The following is a 19625-nucleotide window of genomic DNA, read 5'->3' as shown; positions in this document are numbered from 1 at the left end:
CGTACAATTTAATATCTTGTACTTTGCATTTTGAATCTTGTACTCTTGTAATTCTGAGACGTTTCTTATCAATAATTGGAACCTCTTTGATTGTACTTTGTACTTTTGAGCTTTTTGGTCATTTGCGTCTTCAATTCGTCGAATCTGTCTTTTGTCTTCACCTTTTATTATTTAAACGAATATCACTTGTAAATAGAACAATTGCAACTAAAAGCTTGTCTTTCTTGAGGGATAATGCTATGAAATATATGTTCGTTTTTAGCATTATCACCACCTGTAACCAGATCAAGACATCTAGCAAATATTGTCGCCGTTGATTTTTCTTTAGAATCGTCATCCAGTCGACCAAGTACTCCAACTCAAATTTTTGATAATCCATTTTTTGAACCCGACCTCACAATTGAGAATCCGGAGAATATTCAGAGACAATTCATAGATCCTGAACCACTAATCTTTCCTCCGGAATCACCAATCATTTAAACGGAGATTGTCGAGGAACCAACCATTAAATCAGAATCCTATAGTGATTCAGATTCAACAAATTCAATCATGGAAAATCTGGAACCTCTAAGTATGGAAGACCGAATGCGAGCTAAACGCACTGGCCAAGGTCACGCAATTACTCAACCTGACATTAATGCTCCAGATTATGAAATCAAAGGACAAATTCTACACATGGTAACAAATCAATGTCAACTTAGTGGTGCACCGAAGGAAGATCCAAATGAACATCTTCGTACTTTTAATAGGATCTGTACACTATTTAAAATCCGAGAAGTGGAAGATGAACAGATATATCTCATGTTATTTCCCTGGACTTTAAAGGGAGAAGCCAAAGATTGGTTGGAATCGTTACCTGAAGGGGCGATTGATACATGGGACGTTTTAGTTGAAAATTTTCTTAAACAATTCTTTCCGGCATCTAAAGCCGTGAGACTTCAAGGAGAAATTGTTACGTTCACACAAAAGCCAAATGAAACTTTATATGAAGCATGGACAAGATTTGGAAAGTTATTGAGAGGATGTCCGCAACATGGTTTAGACACCTGTCAAATAGTACAAATATTCTACCAAGGATGCGACATCACTACAAGAAAAGACATCGATATAGCAGCTGGTGGTTCTATTATGAAGAAAACTGCAACTGATACTTACAAAATTATTGATAACACTGCTTCCCACTCACATGAGTGGCACCAAGAAAAAGATATCGTTAGATAATCTAAAGCAGCTAGAGCCGATTCAAGCCATGACTTAGATTCCATTTCTGCAAAGATAGATGTTGTTGAGAGACGAATGGAAAAGATAACTAAGGATATTCACTCAATTAGAATTAGTTGTGAGCAGTGTGGAGGACCACATTTGACAAAAGATTGTCTCAGTATTGAACTAACAATGGAACAAAGAGAGAATGTTTCATACATAAACCAAAGGCCTGGAAATAATTATCAGAATAATTATCAACCGCCAAGACCAATTTACAATCAAAACCAGAATTATAACCGAAATGTTCCATACAACAACCAACAAGGTCCTAGCAATCAACAAGTATTCAACAATACTTACAATCAGTAAAGACCTAATTTTCAAAACAAACCACCACAAACCGATGATAAAAAGCCAAATTTAGAAGACATGATGTCGAAGCTAGTTGAATCTCAAACGCAGTTTTTCACATCTCAGAAACAAACCAATGAACAAAATGCTCAAGCATTTAGAAATCAACAAGCTTCTATTCAAAATCTTGAACAAGAAGTAAGTAACCTAGCAAGGTTAATAGGTGAAAGAAAATCGGAAAGTCTACCTAGTGATATAAATGCTAGCCCCCGGAATGAAACAGCTAAAGCCATTATCACAAGAAGAGGTATTACACTTAAACCACCTGAAATACCTGTAATTTCTGATGAAGCTATTCCTACTCAAGAACCACAATCTGATCAAGATAAGGAAAAAGAACCGGTAGTTGAAAAGGTTAATGAAGATAACACAGTTAAGGCTAAACCTTATGTTAAACCATACCAACCACCACTTCCTTACCCAAGTAAAATGAAAAAAGAGAGACTTGAAGCCGAGCAATCCAAATTTTTGGATATGTTTAAACAAATAAATGTAAATCTTCCTTTCATTTATGTAATTTCAGGAATGTCTAGATATGCTAAATTCTTGAAAGATTTAATCACAAATAGAAAGAAAATGGAAGAACTCTCGGCTGTTACTATGAATGCAAACTGTTCAGCAGTGCTGTTGAATAAGATACCAGAAAAATTATCAGATCCAGGAAGTTTCACAATTCCATGTTTTCTGGGTAGTCTTAGTTCAATAGAAGCATTGGCAGATTTATGTGCTAGTATAAATTTAATGCCGTATTCACTATACGTTAAACTAGACCTTGGAGAATTGAAATCAACACGAATAAGCATACAACTAGCCGATCGATCAGTAAAATATCCTAGAGGGATAATGGAAAACATGCTAGTTAAAGTTAGAAGTTTAGTATTTCCAGTAGATTTTGTTATTCTGGATATGGAAGAAGATTCTCGAGTACCTCTCATATTAGGAAGACCATTCTTAAACACAGCTAAAGCAATAATAGACGTGTTCGGTAAGAAACTGACCCTAAGTATAGAGGACGAGAGTGTTACCTTTTCTGTTGATAAAGTCATGCAACAACCGCAATCTGCAGATGATACATGTTATTATATTCAAACTATAGATTCACATGCAGAATTGTTAGAAGAATTTCCAGAATTACAAGTGTGACAACCCGGAAATTTCCAACCAAATTTAAACTTTAATCTTTATATGTTTTCGACACGATAAGCAATATTTGATAAGTTAAATTGTAATAATTTTAAACTATGTTCATACATTCATTCAACCTCTACCAAGTTCTAACGATTCACGAACCATTAAACGAATATGATTATATATGTATATGTGTATATATATTATAACTTGAAACGTAAACAAAATATTAGATTAAATACTTTATATGATTGTATCTGTTTCAAAATGTTTATCAATGTAATTAGAAGATAAGATCAAATGATTGAATTATCATATATATTGAATTATGATTACAAGTCTCTGTTGAAAGGCCCACGTTGATTTGAGAAATCTTTCCATTTTAACAATATTCGGAAAATGGTAAAGTGATTTATAAATAAGAACAAATTGTCAATCATTGAGAACTAGACAAAGGATAGTGGAAGATTGAATCTCATAAAGACTCGATTGATCTATTTAGTTTTAAACGTACAAAAACGTTTTCAGTTTAAAAAGAACTTTATTATTAAAACATATATAACTTTTATAAATATCTAGAACCACTTTTGACAACTCATTACTTAACTAGTATGATAAAGATAACGATATTTATATTTTATTTTATTAAATATATATATAACGATTTAAATTAATATTATATATATTTATACGCGTATTATACGTACATAGTTTTATACTTTTACTATACTTAAACTTTACCTTTACTTTATTTTTACTTTACTTTAACTTTAATAATTCATTTTAATAATTCATACTTTAATAATTCACTTTAATAATTCATACTTTAATAATTCACTTTAATAATTCATACTTTAATAATTCACTTTAATAATTCATACTTTAATAATTCACTTTAATAATTCATACTTTAATAATTCGCTTTAATAATTCAAAAATCTATTATAAATAGAATTCAATAGGTTTTATTATTTCATAGAAACTTGAAAATATTTTTCTCTAAACTCTCTCAATCGATTTACATATATATATATATATTTACTCTGTATTATTTCAAGATATTATTAGTATACATAAAATATTACGACGGAGTGCTGTCCGAGTGATTTCGAAATTGTTTTTCGAAGTAGGATAGGATTAAGGAAATTATGGGTTATAGCTATGGAGGTGATTGAGTATGGTTCATGGGTATGCTCGTGAGGTCAATATAGTGTTTATCATTTCCGTTGCGTCTACGTACCTTTCCTGCAATATTGAATCTCAATATTGATACGTTCGTGAATCCGAGGCCAACCTTGCACTTGTTCAATGACGTTATATGTATTTTTACTACGAAATACAGTATGGTGAGTTTCATTTGTCTTTTTACCCTTTATATTTTTGGGACTGAGAATACATGCGCTTTTATAAATGTTTGACAAAATAGACACAAATAATTGAAACTACATTCTATGGTTGAATTATCGAAATCGAATATGCCCCTTTTTATTAAAGTCTGGTAATCTAAGAATTAGGGAACAGACACCCTAATTGACGCGAATCCTAAAGATAGATCTATTGGGCCTAACAAACCCCATCCAAAATACCGGATGCTTTAGTACTTCGAAATTTATATCATGTCCGAAGGAGGATCCCGGAATGATAGGGGATATTCTTATATGTATCTAGTTAATGTCGGTTACCAGGTGTTCACCATATGAATGATTATTTTTGTCTCTATGCATGGGACGTATATTTATGAGAACTGGAAATGAAATTCTTGTGGTCTATTAAAATGATGGAAATAAATGATTATGATAAACTAATGAACTCACCAACCTTTTGGTTGACACTTTAAAGCATGTTTATTCTCAGGTGTTAAAGAAATCTTCCGCTGTGCATTTGCTCATTTTAAAGATATTACTTGGAGTCTTTCATAGCATATTTCGAAGAACGTTGCATTCGAGTCATTGAGTTCATCAAAGATTATTATTAAATCAATTTATAGTTGGATAGTGGATATTATGAAATGGTATGCATGCCTGTCAATTTTCGATGTAAAGAAAGTTTGTCTTTTAAAAACGAATGCAATGTTTGTAAAATGTATCATATAGAGGTCAAATACCTCGCAATGTAATCAACTATTGTGAATCGTTTATAATGTATATGAACGGGTCCTTTCAGTTGGTATCAGAGCGGTGGTCTTAGCGAACCAGGTCTGCATTAGTGTGTCTAACTGATAAGTCGATAGGATGCATTAGTGAGTCTGGACTTCGACCGTGTCTGCATGTCAAAAGTTTTGCTTATCATTTTGTGTCGAAAATTAACTACTTATCATCCTCAGAAAATTACCTGCTTATCATTTTTAGTCTAAGACACGTCTTGCTGCATTGATTGCATGAATAGTGTATAGACAAAAATTCATATCTTAGCATATCTGCTAAATCATATCTTATCGTATCTATTACTTTAAACTTTGCCTGACATATCCCGCAAAGTCCTCCGTAATCTACGAAATCTTTTGATCTATATATATATATATATATATATATATATATATATATATATATATATATATTCTATGTAATTAGAATACCATCCGTTAGCCAAAATCATTTCATATCGAAAAAAATCCTTTATCCAATCGTACGAAATGGAATTCGTCATCAGTTCAAGTCACTCAGATTCTGAAATGGAATCCCATTCAAGCTCCGAAAGCAGTGTGACCGGAATAGATCAACCAATCAGTCATCACCTATTCTGGGTGAATTGGGGATGGGTTCGTAGCCTCCTCAGTCATTGGAGACAAGAAGAAGGTGATCCCTTCCATCCACCACATTGCCCTCTTGACGAAGAACCTGAAGCACTTACCGGCGAACGTGTCCGAAACACCATTTTCTCGCTCATTTCCAGAGTATCTCGTCACGATTATATATTACATCAAATTTTAGATTTTATTTATCCGCTCGTCCGAACCGACAATCACCCCGGTGTAATAGAAGAAGTCAACGACCTTCGTGCTCGGGTAGTGGCTTTGGAGAATATGGTGCAGAGATTACAAACACCAGCAGCAGCATCAACAGCATAACTAGTACCACCATCATCAACGCCAACAGTACCATTACCACCTCCAACCACAACCGCGTCGTAAACCTCAACTTCACAATCTGTCCCACGAGCATCAACGTCATACGCACCATAGATATCAAGGAGTACCAACAACAATAACTGACGAAGTATTAATTCATAACTTCATTGGAGAAACATTCCGCGGCAATTATGTAATCTCTAAAGTCTTAGAGATTATCTAATCTAGCCCTAACCATAAAGCAGTTAAGCAAACCAAAATGATAGAAAAAAGAGTAGAAACCCTGACAAAAATGGTGTGTGATTAACAAGCTAAACTTGCTTTACCAACAGCATCAACAGTACCGTCAGCATTACCAGCATCGTCAGTACAGTCAACATCCGAATCAACAACACCGATAACATCACAAACTCCGTCAGTTCAAGAATCACTGTGGACATCATTACGAATCAATAACGTGTATATTGTATCAACGAGTTATGAAGAATTAACTCATTCCATCTGAAGAAATTATATGTATATGTATATATATATATATATATATATATATATATATATATATATATATATTTTGAAATAAATCTTTCCGTGCTAAGCTATTGTGTGTGAATCTTAACTACTCAGTTAATTCATACTACAAATATGCAATAATGTACGTCCTTCGGCCGCAACTTAACCAGCGTTAACTACAATCTCTGTCGCAATTCAACAAATTCCAATTCATAATAAATCAAGTATATATTTGATTTTACACTTTCATCATCGATATACCCGAAACTTTTCAGATAACATCATTCGTACTTTGCGAAATTCACAAGAATTCCACGAACCGAACATCATACATCAATAAATAACGAAGTATTGATTCATAATTTCAATGTCATTAAAGAAATACTGCGTAAAAGTTATGTACTTTTAAAGCCTTTAGGGATTATTCAATTCTAGTTTCAACCGTAAATCAAATGAGTTTAATTTAACATTAACTCATTAAATTTATGTTACATCTGAAGAAAATATACATATATATTTTCATAAAGACTGTAATAAAATTCTTTTGTACAAAATATTAATTGTGAAATTTTTTTTAACGGGTAGGTAATACCCGAGAGATATATAAATTCACAATTAATATGTTACATTCTTCGAATCTGATTCAGCAAATCATCCATTATACTCCCTACTTTCACAACAATATACATTCTTTTATAGAAATCAAAACAACTATACTCATTCAAAATTTAATTACATATTCTGATTTTGAAATCTCAAAATTCAACTTGAGATATGACCAAAATCATCACTCTTAGATCCTTACATCTTTCACAAGCTATATTTTGACTTCAAAACTATGTTAGAACATCAAATGTATGTTAACGATTACAATCTGTGTTCAAACCCTTCGAAAATTTCTGAAGACACTTCGAATGATGAGCAATCGAGATGATGATCCAACCACATGTTACCCACAGTTATGTACCCGAAAAACTCTTGAAACCAAAGTAAAAGTTTAAACAACGTATCCGCGTCAGATTCTTTGGAATTTATTAGCAAAAATAACTTTGCGACTCCTATTCAAAGTAGCCAGTTTTGTCACAGCTCCAGCAAGTCAACTTCGACGTTTCAGTCAGACTAACCTTATTATAACCTTGAGATATACACCATCTTTACCAGGGAACCTTTTACATTCCACCACATTATTAGCAGATGTACCAACAACTTCATTACCCTTTGACTTTAGCCTCTCCAAAAAGTCATTATAATTATTTATTGAAACCACATCATTTACTCATTCGCATCTTGTAATGAGAATTGTCATACGAATCATTGGGAATTAGCAATCAGTATTTTGAAATCTCGCAGGATGTCTACGCCAACAGTTATATGTGTATATATAACGTCTATCTTCTGGACTTAATTTGAATGTGAAGTTTCTGAAAAACACTTCGAACTACGAATTGGTTCTCCGAAAATGGAAAAAAAAATGCTGATGAAGCAGCAAAAACTATAAACGACTTTAAACGGTAAAAGCTGGATGATAATGATGAAGTGTGCTGGCAAAGCGCAGAAAAAGAGAAGTTTTGGAATTGGAAAACGGATTGAGCAAAGTAGGAAGGAGGCTGTGAACAAATTACAAAGACTGAACCTGACTTCAAAGGATCCAAATGATTCAGTACCTGCTGAAGTCATTAACGAATACCTTGCTCCTGACTCTAAACCCCTGCGGACAATATTCTTCATCATCCTCTGATATTAGAAATTCTAAAATATCATCATATCTTTCATTATAAATATCCTCCATATTTCTGAAGATATTTTCTTAATTTTTCTTATTTGAAATCATTTACCTCTTCGCGCTATCTGTATTACATCATAAAAGAAACTATTTTAGTTTCTAAATTCTGAAACATTCAAGTTTAAAATAGGAATACTTTGAAGTAATGTTGGGAACTGAAGCATGAATTAGTATAATATAATGACACTTGATCAATGTGATTATATTACAGTAAGTCATGCTGAGTTTCTAAATGGAACGTGATGATTCACAGATCATAACATCATCATGTGCCATGTTATACGACTCTTGTATTCTATTTAACCTCTAAAATATCAAGAAAATATTTCTTGATGATTCGGCCTTTTCCAAAGTATTCTAGTAATTTGACAAGTCAAGATCGTGCCATCACAATTTCCTTCCTAGAACATTAACAATGTTCATTCCGAAATTCATATCTGTGAATTCTGGACCATTACAAGCGGTGCTTAATCGCAAGAAGAAGAAACGAAAGGACAAAACTCCGAAATAGAAATTGGGGTAAAAATTGCAGCAAATAAAAGAGAGCATTAACTGTGAATGATAATGATTATAGAAGACAGAAGCAGAGACTTTGAAATATAAGGGAACATATAAATCCCAACGACAAACCAGAAATTATTAACCATATATATCGATGCATATAGCAATATAAAGATACGGGAGAACTAGAAACACTATAAACCCAAGAGTATAGTAGAAGTAAATAGATTCTTCCGGCGGTAGATGAAAAAGAAGAATGACCGATATGAAAGTTAGAAGTATATCGAGAATCAGAACTGGATGGAGCATATTGATGAATACTTTAAAATATGAGTTGAGGGGGAAAGAATAGAAGGTGATGAAACATGACTAGGAACTTAGAAATCAACAGATTTAACTCACACAATGGCGGAATAAGTGAATCAAACCCTCTAGTGAATAGGTTAAGTTTTTTTTGATTAATTTAATCAAACCACAACTAAATCAAGTGTGATTAGATCAACACCTAGAGCTATTATTCACCACCTGGGTGATTTGGACTGAGAGAGAATCGGAGGAGCTCACTAGATCTGAGTGTGTGTAACAAATGAGAGGCTTAACCTAAAATGAAGAACATAAGACTTTATATACCCCTGCTGTTGACTCACCCATACGATTCATTCATCACACGTACGAGTTGGCTTCATCAGCCGTGCGGGTGATCACTCACTCGTGTCTTCTCATTTAGGTTGTAATTGTGACTTAGCTCAGCATTAACCGTGTCAATTAGCTTAGCATCAACCGTGCGTATGAGCCTGTCAGCCGTACTAGTGAGGCTTCACTCGTACGTCTAATTAAGTCTAACATAGTCAAATATCTAAATCTCGTTCCTGCAGTTCCTGTAACCACATACAAACACGGATAGGATAATAACGAGCAATCATGGTGGCCTGTAAACTATTGTACCTGCAATGGACGTGGGTAGATATCTAGGGACTTGCATAAAATGCATCAACAGAAGGTGTGAGTTGTAAGGAAACGAAGGAGGTGAATTTATAAGAAAATCTCCGACAGAACAATTAAAATGGACGATCGCATTTAAAGCGGATCCTAATTCCCTTGATTACCGGAGAGTCAAATCTTATTAAGAAGATTTTCTTCAAATTCCTTGAAATATGGGAATCAATCATATCTACGTCAAATGATAAGATGAATCTACACTTACTCATTTCACTCTTCTATGTTAGCTTCATTCGTACTCTTCATATAAATGGATTGTTTATCCAAATTATTCGCTGATGATAGAACTCTAATTTTCAGCCCATATGCATCATGAAAACATACTTATTATCATTCACGACCTTTCCACTCAAATTTCGGGACGAAATTTCTTTAACGGGTAGGTACTGTGACAACCCGAAAATTTCCAACCAAATTTAAACTTTAATCTTTATATGTTTCCGACACGATAAGCAATATTTGTTAAGTTAAATTGCAAGAATTTTAAACTATGTTCATACATTCATTCAACCTCGACCAAGTTCCAACGATTCACGAACCATTAAACGAATATGATTATATATGTATATGTGTATATATATTATAACTTGAAACGTAAACAAAATATTAGATTAAATACTTTATATGATTGTATCTGTTTCAAAATGTTTATCAATGTAATTAGAAGATAAGATCAAATGATTAAATTATCAGATATATTGAATTATGATTACAAGTCTCTGTTGAAAGGCCCACGTTGATTTGAGAAATCTTTCCATTTTAACAATATTCGGAAAATGGTAAAGTGATTTATAAATAAGAACAAATTGTCAATCATTGAGAACTAGACAAAGGATAGTGGAAGATTGAATCTTATAAAGACTCGATTGATCTATTTAGTTTCAAACGTACAAAAACGTTTTCAGTTTAAAAAGAACTTTATTATTAAAACGTATATAACTTTTATAAATATCTAGAACCACTTTTGACAACTCATTACTTAACTAGTATGATAAAGATAACGATATTTATATTTTATTTTATTAAATATATATAACGATTTAAATTAATATTATATATATTTATACGCGTATTATACGTACATAGTTTTATACTTTTACTATATTTAAACTTTACCTTTACTTTATTTTTACTTTACTTTAACTTTAATAATTCACTTTAATAATTCATACTTTAATAATTCACTTTAATAATTCATACTTTAATAATTCACTTTAATAATTCATACTTTAATAATTCACTTTAATAATTCATACTTTAATAATTCACTTTAATAATTCATACTTTAATAATTCACTTTAATAATTCAAAAATCTATTATAAATAGAATTCAATAGGTTTCATTATTTCATAGAAACTTGAAAATATTTTTCTCTAAACTCTCTCAATCGATTTACATATATATATATTTACTCCGTATTATTTCAAGATATTATTAGTATACATAAAATATTACGACGGAGTGCTGTCCGAGTGATTTCGAAATTGTTTTTCGAAGTAGGATAGGATTAAGGAAATTATGGGTTATAGCTATGGAGGTGATTGAGTATGGTTCATGGGTATGCTCGTGAGGTCAATATAGTGTTTATCATTTCCGTTGCGTCTACGTACCTTTCCTGCAATATTGAATCTCAATATTGATACGTTCGTGAATCCGAGGCCAACCTTGCACTTGTTCAATGACGTTATATGTATTTTTACTACGAAATACAGTATGGTGAGTTTCATTTGTCCTTTTACCCTTTATATTTTTAGGACTGAGAATACATGCGCTTTTATAAATGTTTGACAAAATAGACACAAGTAATTGAAACTACATTCTATGGTTGAATTATCGAAATTGAATATGCCCCTTTTTATTAAAGTCTGGTAATCTAAGAATTAGGGAACAGACACCCTAATTGACGCGAATCCTAAAGATAGATCTATTGGGCCTAACAAACCCCATCTAAAGTACCGGATGCTTTAGTACTTCAAAATTTATATCATGTCTGAAGGAGGATCCCGGAATGATAGGGGATATTCTTATATGTATCTAGTTAATGTCAGTTACCAGGTGTTCACCATATGAATGATTATTTTTTCTCTATGCATGGGACATATATTTATGAGAACTGGAAATGAAATTCTTGTGGTCTATTAAAATGATGGAAATAAATGATTATGATAAACTAATGAACTCACCAACCTTTTAGTTGACACTTTAAAGCATGTTTATTCTCAGGTGTTAAAGAAATCTTCCGTTGTGCATTTGCTCATTTTAAAGATATTACTTGGAGTCTTTCATAGCATATTTCGAAGAACGTTGCATTCGAGTCATTGAGTTCATCAAAGATTATTATTAAATCAATTTATAGTTGGATAGTGGATATTATGAAATGGTATGCATGCCTGTCAATTTTCGATGTAAAGAAAGTTTGTCTTTTAAAAACGAATGCAATGTTTGTAAAATGTATCATATAGAGGTCAAATACCTCGCAATGTAATCAACTATTGTGAATCGTTTATAATGTATATGAACGGGTCCTTTCAACAAGGAACGGGAGAATGTTCTTTAGGAGAAGGAACTGAACCAATTGATGAAACTGAAATGTTAGCTACACTTATGGCTAATGGATATGAACCAACAACAGAAGAAATTCAAATGCTAAAAGAAGAAGACAGATATCGATATAAATCATCAATAGAAGAACCACCGACATTAGAATTAAAGCCACTTCCAAACCATTTGGAATACGCTTATTTACATGGTGAATCTGAATTACCTGTAATAATATCATCTTCTCTTACTGAAAATGAAAAATCACAACTCATTTCTGTGTTGAAAGCTCATAAACCAGCTATTGCATGGAAGATTCATGATATTAAAGGAATAAGTCCTTCGTATTGCACACATAAAATCCTTATGGAAGAAGGTCATAAAACGTATGTGCAACGCCAACAAAAACTAAATCCTAATATGTAAGATGTTGTTAAGAAAGAAATTATTAAACTGCTTGATGCAGGTTTAATTTATCTAATTTCTGATAGTCCATGGGTAAGCCCAGTTCAATGCGTAGCTAAGAAAGGTGGCATGACTGTCATCACAAATGAGAAAAATGAGCTTATTCCTACTAGGACTGTAACAGGATGGCGTGTTTGTATTGATTATAGAAAATTAAATGACGCCACCAGAAAAGATCACTTTCCCTTACCTTTCATTGATCAAATGTTAGAAAGATTAGCCGGAAATAGTTACTATTGTTTTCTTGATGGTTTTTTCGGATATTTTCAAATTCCAATAGCACCCGAGGACCAAGAGAAAACCACATTCACGTGCCCTTATGGTACTTTTGCTTACAAACGCATGCCATTTGGACTTTGCAACGCCCCTGCAACCTTTCAAAGGTGCATGATGGCGATTTTTCACGACATGATAGAAGAATGCATGGAAGTTTTCATGGATGACTTTTCAGTCTTCGGTGATACATTTGAATCATGTCTAGTTAATCTTGAACGAATGCTTATTAGATGCGAACAATCAAATCTAGTTCTTAATTGGGAGAAATGCCATTTCATGGTTAAAGAAGGCATCATTCTTGGTCATAAAATTTCAAAAGAAGGAATTGAAGTGGATAGAGCTAAAGTAGATGTAATTGCTAAAATTTCACATCCCACCAATGTTAGAGGAGTTAGGAGTTTTCTAGGGCATGCCGGTTTTTACCGACGTTTCATAAAAGATTTTTCTAAAATTGCCACTCCTATGAATAAAATCCTAGAAAAGGATGCTCCATTCATCTTTTCAGATGAATGCATCAAATCTTTTAATATTCTTAAAGAAAAACTCACTAATGCGCCGATCATGATAACTCCAAATTAGAATCTACCATTTGAACTTCTGTGCGATGCAAGTGATTTTGCAATGGGAGCCGTTTTAGGACAAAGGATTGAAAAACGATTTCAACCTATTTATTATGCTAGTAAGACGTTACAAGGAGCACAAATGAATTACACAACTACTGAAAAAGAACTCCTTGCTATTGTCTTTGCTTTTGACAAATTTCGATCATATCTCGTTTTAGCTAAAACGGTAGTCTATACCGACCATTCTGCTCTTAGATACCTATTTTCGAAACAAGATGCCAAACCAAGATTAATCCGTTGGATCTTACTCTTACAAGAGTTTGATATTGAAATCCGAGACAAAAAGGGAGCAGAAAATCTCGCCGCTGATCATCTTTCTCGTCTTGAAAATCCCGAATTAGAAGTTCTAAATGAATCGGCCATACAAGACAACTTTCCTGATGAATATCTATTGAAGATAGATTATAATGAAATTCCATGGTTTGCAGACTATGCAAACTACTTAGTATGTGGATTCCTTGAAAAAGGATTATCGTATCAAAAACGAAAGAAATTCTTTAGTGATATAAAACACTATTTCTGGGAAGACCCACATTTGTTTAAAAGTTGTCCCGATGGAATAATACGCCGATGTGTATTCGTAGATGAAGCTAGTCAAATTTTAAACCATTGTCACACAGGACCAACATGAGGGCATTATGGGCCTCAACACACAGCAAGAAAAGTTTACGATGCTGGATTCTATTGGCCTACAATTTTCAAAGACGCAAACCTTCTTTGCAAATCCTGTGATGCTTGTCAAAGGGCCGGAAAAATAAGTCAACGTGATGAAATGCCACAAAATGTCATTCAAGTATGTGAAGTATTTGACATTTGGGGTATTGACTTTATGGGTCCATTTCCAAAATCTCATAATAATCTCTACATTCTCGTTGCCATTGATTATGTATCTAAATGGGCGGAAGCACAAGCTCTCCCGACTAATGATGCACGAGTTGTAGTCAACTTTTTAAAACGTCTTTTTGCAAGGTTTGGAACACCGAAAGCTTTAATAAGTGATCGGGTACTCATTTCTGTAATAATCAACTTGAGAAAGTTCTCAAAAGATATGGAGTAACTCATAAAATCTCCACTGCTTATCATCCACAGATAAGTGGACAAGTTGAAAATACCAACCGAGCTTTAAAACGTATTCTAGAGAAAATCGTAGGATCAAATCTGAAGGAATGGTCCATGAAATTGGAGGATGCACTCTGGGCTTTTAGAACAGCCTACAAAACTCCAATTGGTACCACACCTTTTAAACTCGTTTACGGAAAAGCATGTCATCTTCCAGTAGAAATTGAACACAAAGCATTTTGGGCTTTGAAAACATGTAATCTTGATTTACATGAAGCTGGACGTCTACGATTAAGTCAACTAAACGAATTAGGAGAATTAAGACATGAAGCATACGAAAATTCGTTAATCTATAAGGAAAGAACGAAGAAATGGCATGATAAAAGAATCAGAAGTTCAAAAGAATTTAAGGAAGGAGACAGAGTTCTTCTTTTCAATTCACGATTCAAGCTATTTCCGGAAAAATTGAAATCAAGATGGTCTGGACCATTCATAGTCAAAAGAGTTTTCCCATACGGAACAGTAGAATTAATAAATTCAAATGGGATTGAATTTAAAGTTAATGGTCACAGAGTTAAACATTACATACATGATCCGATGGAAGTTGACAACGAAGTTAATCACAATTTCAATACCACAGCTAACTAAGTGTGGGGAGGTTCGAATCTTTTTAGGGTAATATGTATTTCTGTTAGAGTTAGATTTTCTGTTTTCGTGTAATTCTCGAGAATGGAATCCGAATGTTCTTTCCCTAGCAGACCCTAAAGAACTAGTCTTCTCCCCCCATTCTGAATTTTTATTTTTTTAGGTTTTACGAGATGAAGACTTCCTGTGAACTAAACCATGGTCTAATGCTACACGCTTTGATCACTAAACGTAATAATGACACCCTTCCAAGTGAAATAGTATCATTAATCAGAGGTAAATTTGACGGAGTAAGAAAAGAATCCAGGAACGAAAATAATAAGTTACAGTTTGGTAAAGGAAAATCAAAATCCGCAGCGAAAAGGAGAGCTCGACACCTTGAAAGATGTCACAAATGCGGAAAATGGTCACACGAAGGAAAATGTTCGACGAATCAGACATATTCCAATACTGAATTCGTTACTCTATGCAGAGATGGACCGTTCATATTTTTCGAAGAAAAAACGTTGAATGCTCGAGGTTACGCCTATGTAGCTATGGAAAATCAATTAGTCCGACTATCTTATGAGTGGGCTAAAGCAGGTCACTAAGAATTCTATTTCACAGGTAAATATGTACAGTTTTTATTTTTATTTTTATTGCTTTGAACCTTTTGATAATAAACGCTAAATCGTTCGCTATAAAGTATTAAATTGGTACTCAATAAAATTAGGTTTTGCGATCGAAATTATTGATATCATACAAAAATTTATTACATCACTGCGAAATTTACCGTTTATTCTTAAGGTATAAATATCTTTAATTAATCAACCCAAAATATTTCAAAAATTCGTCATGAGATAAACTAGGTTATGAAACCGAAATTACTTTACCGAAAAGAGGGGCGTATATTTTTGATAATATTTGATTGATTAAAGTGGGATAAAAGACCAAAAAGATTTTTAATTTTTAATTTTATTATGTTTTTAAATTTAATATATTAATATTAAATTATTAATGTAACTTTTTAAAATTAATATATTTAAAATTGTAAATATTTAAAAAATTAATATTTTTAATATAAGTTTGTACGTATAAAAAACAAAAAAATATAATTTAAGTTTGGTGTGAATTTTTAATATGAATTTTTAATTTTATGCATTTTATATTTAAGTTTGGTGTGAATTTAAAAACAAAAATTTACTTTATTTCGTTAAGTTAAAAATATGATTTTTAAAATTCGTCGTAAGTTGAAGACTAGGTCATTGAACCGAAATTGTTTTACCCAAAGGAGGGACGAGAACTTTTATTATCATTATTTTTAATCTTGTTGAATTAAAGTATGCCAAAAACATTAGAAAAAAAAAACAAAAATCTTTACTTTTAAACAACGCTTAAAAATGACAAATTTTAAAATTTTGTCGAGGGACGGACTAGGACATCGTTCTGAAAAGCCCTCATCCTAAAAAGAAGCAAATTTTTAAAATTTAATTTAATTATATGTTTTAAAAAAGTGTAAGGTTTTATAATATATATATATATATATATATATATATATATATATATATATATATATATATATATATATATATATGTATGTATATATATGTATATATATATATATATATATATATATATATATATATATATATATATATATATATATATATATATATATATATATATAACAGACCCATGCGATCGCATGGGTTTTGAACTTCAACTCCATGCGATCGCATGGAGCTGATTTTCGGGCCAGGATCAAAAGGCAACGAGAGCTGCTCTCTGTCTCACACTTTACACACACAACATACACGAACACACACACATATACACTCCTAAAATCACCATTTTTCACCCAAATTTCACCAAATTTCATCCTACAATCCGCTATAATCATGCCTAGGTTCGGATTCTTCAACAAAAAGGTAAAAATTACACCCCTAAACTCTAAAATTTCCTAGTTTTTGTGATAATTACCAATATTTTATCTAATGCAATTTTGTTAATTTCTAGTGTAATTAGAGTTAAATTGTTAGAATATTATGCATGTATAACCTAGATTGATGCTATTTAACATAATTTGAAGCCAAAAACTTCAAAAATTTTAGGAATCTAGGGTTTGTGTTCTTGAGCAATTTGGGGCTTTTTGATATAAACATGTTATGGCCGATTTTTGTCATGAATTATTGCTAAATTAAGTAGTATAACATATTTAGGTAGCTAAATGATCCAAACATTGATCCTAAACATGATTTTTGGAGATTAAAGTGGACTTTTTAGTTACAAAATTCATGAACTTGATTAATTTGATATAATTGCCATTTGAGACTTGTTTAATTGTTAGTAATGACTATTTTGACATGTTATTTGAGTTAAATGCTTATGAACTTTTTATACATTTTCATATAGGCTTATTTGAAAAAGTGTAGAATTAATAAAATTGTGAAAATGTGTATAAGTTTAATTTTGATTTAACATGTTATTGTAATTGTTTCAAGTTGTTATTTTGCTAACACTAATGCATATTTGGATGCACAAATTTTGTGTTTAATGTGTTTTGCAGAAAACCGATACTGCTGGTGCTTCATCATCATCTAGACAACCACAACAAGAACCTGAACCTGAATATGAGCCGCAATACGAGCCAGAACCCGAACAAGAACCACAACAGGAACAACAACATCAGCCTGATTAACATGTACCTTATTATGATCCGCTACAGTTTGATAATGAATTCATAGTAGTACCGATGCATCCGCCATTAGAATACCCAACGATTCCTGAATATACATTGCATCCTAATCTGAGATTCGATAGAAGCTGGAGAGATTACCCGGCATATCAAAGTAATAAATTCAAATTAATAACGAAAGATGTAGAGGTGCCTAGGGTAATTAATTGGAATCCTTTGGAAAGGGTCCAACTAGCTGACCGTGTTAGGGAGCATCTGATTCAAAGGTATGGCAGTTCTTCTTTTACCGATTGGGAACGCTTATTCACCATTCGTAGACCTGTATATAAGGAATGATGTGTTGAGCTGATGAGTACTATAGCATTAAATGTAGATGTAGATAGGTTAGATGATAGAAGTTTTCTTAGGTTTATACTTGGCCGTAGGATGTACAGGATGTCCATGCTGGACATGGCCAGGACTTTGCAGATATATACGCCCGCTGAATTACTATTACCCGATTGTAAGAATTTGATTTATCGTGGTGAAATGGTAGATAGGAATTTTGATGCGAACGCCGTCTGGAGGCGTATGTCAGATTATAATGTTTTTGGGCGGGCAGGAACACATACCTACTTACATATTAACAAAGCCGAGCTTCGCATAATTCATAGATTTTTGGCTAACTCGATTACACAGAGAGGTCATAACAAGGAGAAAATGACCTTACATGATTTATTTTACCTAAAGTGTATTCGAGACCTAAGAGGCTTTGTTAATATCCCCTACTGTGTTGGTTTTTATTTGTCTAAGATGGTTGAAGGAATACAGGAAGGGGGGATAATTGGAGGAGGTATTTTTGTTACTCTCATTGGAGAGTATTTAGGTGTAGATAAGGACCAAGGGGGTCCACTTTTGGAATGTAGGGAACAGGTTGAGCTTTTAGGATTGAGGGTTTATGCGGGTGCTAAGGTATTAAAGAGTAGACGCAACCAGGCAATACCCTATGAAGGTAGTCATCCTCAGGTAGAGAGAGGCTCAGATGAGGAGATGGAGGAAGCAGATGACATTAGGGATGTCATTCGGGAGGCTATGACTGATGTCTACCAGCGTGTAGATGAGGTAGATATGACAAACGCGGAGAGATTTCGTCGGATGGAGCAGTGGCAAGCCCGGAATGATTACAATCATTCCAGGTAATGACAGCATGATAGATGGGACTATCATCAGCGTCAGATTATGAGCCGGCTGTCACCTCAGGATCACTACGTTCCGACCCGACCCGCTTACTATCCTCAACACCAGCCCAAAATGAGACCACCATATACTCTCTACGATCCTAACCAAGCCTACTAGTACACCTATCACCAACCATGGAACCCAGACAACGACATGAACTGGAACCCCTATCCAGATTGACATAGTTCCAGTTGGCGATTTCTATGATTTTTCATCTTTTTATTATTTTTATTTATTTATGTTTAAACATATGATATTGTGATACATTAATGTATTGTTTAATATTTTTATTATTTTGTACTAATATTTCATATTTGATTTGAAAGTGGGATTTTAAGTCCCATTTCAAATTACCATGCATGTTTATATTTGTATTGTATGTATTTTATTTCATGCACACAACAGGGTAAAACAGCGAAATTTTCAAAGACTGGCATTAAGTTCAGCAAAAGCTAGTACTTTTGACGACAAAACGAAAAACAAATGTGATGTAACAACGAGACGGAATGAACAAATGATGT

The 19625-nt window shown here is 32.9% G+C and overlaps 1 non-coding gene across 1 annotated transcript; it reads right to left on the bottom strand.

The window, feature by feature from the left end:
* Window positions 1-933: 933 nt before the first annotated feature.
* Window positions 934-1040, bottom strand: LOC139856669 (small nucleolar RNA R71). Its single transcript, XR_011762135.1, has one exon. It is a non-coding gene; the product is annotated as a small nucleolar RNA R71 (small nucleolar RNA).
* Between the last annotated feature and the right edge of the window lie 18585 nt (window positions 1041-19625).

The sequence above is a fragment of the Rutidosis leptorrhynchoides genome, chromosome 6 (genome assembly GCF_046630445.1).
Source record: "Rutidosis leptorrhynchoides isolate AG116_Rl617_1_P2 chromosome 6, CSIRO_AGI_Rlap_v1, whole genome shotgun sequence".
NCBI lineage: Eukaryota > Viridiplantae > Streptophyta > Magnoliopsida > Asterales > Asteraceae > Rutidosis > Rutidosis leptorrhynchoides.
This window is presented reverse-complemented; position numbering and strand designations above follow the sequence as displayed.